Source organism: Pteropus vampyrus, unplaced genomic scaffold (genome assembly GCF_000151845.1).
Source record: "Pteropus vampyrus isolate Shadow unplaced genomic scaffold, Pvam_2.0 Scaffold20, whole genome shotgun sequence".
Classification (NCBI taxonomy): Eukaryota; Metazoa; Chordata; class Mammalia; order Chiroptera; family Pteropodidae; genus Pteropus; species Pteropus vampyrus.
In genome coordinates, this window is record NW_011888801.1 from 1667570 (window position 1) to 1673055 (window position 5486).

Genomic DNA, 5486 nt, shown 5'->3' on the forward strand with positions numbered 1-5486 from the left:
ATGTCTTCTTTGGAAAATGCAATCCCACTTCTGAACATATATCCAAAGGAAATCTAGATCTTAAAGAGATATCTGCACTCCCATGTTCATTGAAGTGTAAGTCACAATAGCCAATACAGGAAATATCCTAGGTGTCCGTTAAAGGATAAAGGAAATATGATATATGTATACGGTAGCATATAAGTCAGCCTTAAAAAAGAAGGAAATTCTGCCATTTGTGACAACATGGATGAACCTGGAAGACATTATGCTAAGTGAAATAAACCAGACACATAAAAATAGATAGTGCACGATTTCTCATATACGTGGAATCTAAAGCATTTAAACTCATAGAAACAGAGTAGAAGGATGATTTTCAGGGCATGGGGGTGTGGTGAGAGAAAGGGAAAGATGTTGGTCAAAGGGTAAAAACTCTCAGTTATAAGCTAAATAGGTTCTGGAGATCTAATGTACAGTATGGTGACTACAGTTAATAATGTATTATATACTTGAAAATTTCTAAGAGACTAGATCTTAAGTATTCTCATCACACACACACACACATGCACACACACAAAATGGTAACTATGTGAGGTAATGGATGCATTAATTAGCTTGATTGTGGTAATCATTTCACAATGTATATGTTTATTAAATCATGTCGTATACCATATATAAACACATACACACATATAATTTTTATTTGTTAATTATATCTCAATAAAGCTAGGAAGGGGGAAGAAAAGAGCCACATTGTTTTCAAAGTGACAGGGGAAGTGGTTGTGGTTTTGGGTGGGGGTGGAGAGGGTGGAGTGTGGTGTACTTGCAGCATTTGGGAGAGGGAAGGAAGGGCTACTGATTGAGCCACTGTGCGGTTCCAATGTGGGGACAGTGTGGAGATGGGGCTGGTGAGGTGGTCTACACAGAGAGAAGATACATCTGTGGTGAGTGGGGAATGCAGTGTGTGCGTGTAAGTTGTAGATTCACCCATGTGGGCTTGAAGTATACTGGAGTGTATCGAGAAGGTGGAATTCCTTAGACACATAACCAAGATACAGCAGTCCAAACAGTGATCAGGAGAAGAGCACAGAAACTGGAGTAAAACTAGAATATATTTAGTTAGCCTACCAACTAAATATAGAAGACTCAGGTTTTATATTCAGCTCTATCCTTGACTAAAATTTCCACAAATTGCACTCACACTGATAGTTACTATGATGTCTCAATTTCCCAGTCTGTGTAATAAAAGAGAGCTATACTTCTTGTTTTCCACCTACCTCAGAGAATTGCTATGGACTTAAAAATATCTAAAGTTTCCTATGTGTAAAATATTGTCATTATCAAAAACTCTTCTTCAGTTATTTCTGACTGAGAACACTAATTTTTTTTTTTTTACCTATCTTATAATGTTTCCTATCATTAGTGGCCTTCAAATTAATTACATGGCAAAGAGTAATGTTGAGCTAGCCACAACCACGAGCAAATGTCACACAGTCTTTAACCTCTGTATGTTGTAATCTTGTGGAAATTTACCTTTTCATCCTTATCTTTGAGTTGTATGAATATTCACTTCAGTCTGACTAATTTAATCGCTGTTCCAGACCGTACTCCCACCTCCAGGAATGTCTGCCCTCTTGTCTGCCTAACCAAACATTATTCTTCTTTTGAGGCCAGATTTAGTTTCACTGTCCCATTAACTCTTTCTTACCCTCAGCCCATGGTGATTTCCTCTTGCTTGGAATTTGACCACTTGGGCTTTACCACATTGTTTGTGACTTAGTTCTATGATGGTTCTTAGTTTAGTGCAGGCTATAAATTGCCCTCTATCTCTCTGGTAACTTTTTCTGAATATTTATTATGTGCTAAGTCCTTTCTATTTAATGAGATTGAAAACATTATTATCTTCCCTTTTAGAGATGAGAAAATTGAAGATTTGTGACTTGCCATGTGTCAAATTGGAATCATGTGGCTAAGTGCCCAGGTATAAATCTGAGGTTCTATTACTGCGGAGGAAGAGCAGAACAGATATGAGGGACATCTAGCAGTGACAGACAGGGGAGAAATGTAAAATAGTCACATAATAGAAAGACAATTGTGATAAGTGCTATGAAGGAGAAAGAATTTGTATAAGCAGCCTAAGCCAGGGCTTTGTAGTAAGAAGTCAGAGACAACGGACTAGACGAAGTGAGCTGAGAAGATAGATGTTTTAGTATTCTATTGATATGCTTCTATTGCTTAAATTATGTCACAACCCCCATTTATTATTTTGCAAGAGTATAGGTCAGAAGTTCTGCATAGTGTGCCTGGGTTCTCTGCTCAGTATCATGAGGCTGAAATCCAGGTGTCAAATGAATTGAGTTCTCATCAGAAGGCTCTGGGGAAAAATCTGTTTCCAAGATCATTCTTCTTGTTGGCAGAATTCAGTTCCTTGCAGCTGTGGGAATGAGGTCCATGTTTCCTGCTGTCTGCCAGCCAGGGGCCACCCTCAGCTACAAGGAACTGAATCTTTAATTCAGCAATAGCTTGTCAAATCCTTCCAGAGCTTCTAATTTTTAATCTCCTCTTCTGTGATCAGTTGAAGAAAACTGTCTGCTTTAAGGGGGCTAATGTGATTACGTCAGTCCTGCCTGGGTAATTTCCCTATCTTAAATTCAACTGTGTTACATAATGTCATCTAGTTACAGAAGTAAAATCCATTATATTCACAGTCCAGGGGATTATACCAGGGGTAGGAAATCTACAGGGATATCTTAGAATTTTACCTACCACAGTAGGTGAAATTTAAACAAGCAGAGAGATCTTTCTAGTGGGGAAGAATGTAGACAAAAGCTCCAAAGTGGAACTCCATCATGGATTTTTGGAGATTGTGAATATGTCTGTGACTGCTCCAGTAATAATAATAATAATAATAATAATAATAATAATAATAATAATAGTGAATTTTACTCAGGGTCCCCTGGGTGCTTTATACAAATTCATTCACCAATCCTTACATCAGCTCTATGAGGGTCATCTTATTCCATTTTTTAAAGAAAGTCAGGCAGAGAGAAGAAAAGCCAGTTGCCAGAGTTTGATCTCAATCACGTTGGAAAGCTGGAATATAGCTTGAGCTCTGGATGACCCTGAACTTGTCCTCTTTGCACTGTTTAACCCACCTGTCTGTGGGTCTGGTTGGGGAAGCAGAAAGTAGTAAGGTTGGTCTGAGCCTAGACTGTGGTGGGCATTGATGTTAATATGTGTTAAGTGCCACAGAAGATTTTAAAGGGTGCATGTGAATGTGTGTATTGGGGGACAGAAGTGGATACGGATGTGGATGGAGGGTAACACATGGCCTGGGCATGCAATGTGGTACAGTAAGTTTTCACTTAACATCATTGATAGATTCTTGAAAACTATAACTTTATGCTAAAGGACCTATAACAAAACCAATTTCGCCATAGGCTAATTGATATAAATTATTGGAGTTAAGTTTCTACAATCTATTTCAGGTCACAAAAACATCACCAAACTTCTAAATAAAGCCTCTAACATTTAACATTGAAATAAATGTGAACTCTACATATATTAAGAAAGATTAATAAAAACAAGTAAGATAATGATTTTCCAACCCGTTTATTCAGGTCGGGTTCACGGGCAAACACATCGATCCCGGCAGCTCAGGTGCAAGGCAGGAACCCACCCTGGAGTGCAGGGCACACTCACACACATACATTCATGTTCGCTCAGACTGGAACAATTTAGACATGTCGAGTAACCTAACTTGCACATATTGGGGATGTGGGAAGGAACGAGAGGACCCAGAGAAAACTCACAGACTTGGAGAGAACATGCCAACTCCACACAGATGGTCCTGAATGGAAACACCTTTTGTTTCTCATCAACATTGTAACGAAACAGCGTTGTTACTGTATTTTAGGAGGTTGGTATGGCCAGTCATGAGGAGCCTGGATTAGAAGATTGGAGGCAGGGGTAATGTTATAGTTAAAAGACTGTATGATCAGTTCTCTGAATCTTGTTGCCAATTTATAAGAAATACATAGGACAGAAGACCATGTTAAACTGCACATATGTATATAATCAGCATAGTGAAGGCAGAGTGAAGATTATAGGAAAAAATTATATATAATTCCATCACCCAAATATTACTACATTTGTACCCCCTTTATCCTTGGGGGATATGTTCCAAGACTCTCCAGTGAATGCCTAAAACTATGGATAGTGGTTAACTCTATACTATGTTTTTTCCTAAGCATACATACCTATGATAGTTTAGTTTATAAATTAGGCCCAGTAAGAGATGAACAACAATAACTAATAATAAAATAGAATAATTATGACAATATACTGTGATAAAAGTTATGTGAATGTGGTCTCTCTCACAATATTCTATTGTATCATACTCACCCTTCTTCATGACGTGAGATGATAAAATGTCTACGTGGTGAGAGGAAGTGAGGTGACTGAGACATTAAGTAAAATAAGGGTTACTTGAATTCAGGCACTGTGATACCACTACAGTGGATCTGATAACCTCCATGGCTACTAAGTGACTAAGAGACGTGTAACATATACAGTGTGGATACTGGACAAAGGGATGATTCATGTCCTGGGCAGGAAAGAGCGAAACATTGAAACATCGCGAGATTTAATCACACAACTCAGAATGGCGCGCAGTTTAAAACTTATGAATTGTTTATTTCTGAATTTTTCATTTAGTTCAGACCTCCAGTTGACTATGGGTAATTGAAACTGTAGAAAGCAAAACCGTGGATAAGTAGGGGGACTACTATATTACTAATTGAAATAATGATCACAGAAAAGAGCTTTGGGAGCTGTGATGGGACTAGCCAGAAATTGCATTAGTTTTGACAAGAGTCTCCAAAATGAATGGGAGTTCCTAGGGAGCTGTTTAAAAATTAAGAGTCAGTCATGGTCAGACTTGGGTTACCAGCTATGTAACTAGGGCCAGGCTCATGGGTGTGCGATCAGTTTACTTAGTTATACAGGGCTTGCACTGAGAAGAGCTTTATATTTGGGGTCTAATTCTCTGCAGTTGCTGTCTTCATTCTTAACAATTTTAACTTTGACTTTGTATTTTAAAAGTCCAATAGAAAATGAAGCATGCACTGAGGATTTGGAACCTCAGCTTCTGCATGGTCCTGCCTCTAACCACCTCCCTTGGATGAGTTTTCAGCTGCCTGCTCCCCAGCCTCTAGCCCCTGACTCTGACCTGCCTAGTGACCACTGCTGCCCTCTGCTCTGCCTTGGGCAGGGTTCCATGTGTACTACCAATGGTATCCAGGGGCAAGGCATGGAGGTGGCCACTCTCAACCCAAGCTATCAATACCATGGCATTTTTTGCAGTTGACTTGATGTGGGTGAGCCTCTTGTCCTCTCTTGATGCAGTAATTGAGAGAGTTTCAGTGTGGAGGCTGCAACACCTTAAGAGGTCACCTATTTGCTGTGGGGTGGGGAGGCAGGCCTGCAAGAAGAGGAGATGCCTGGTA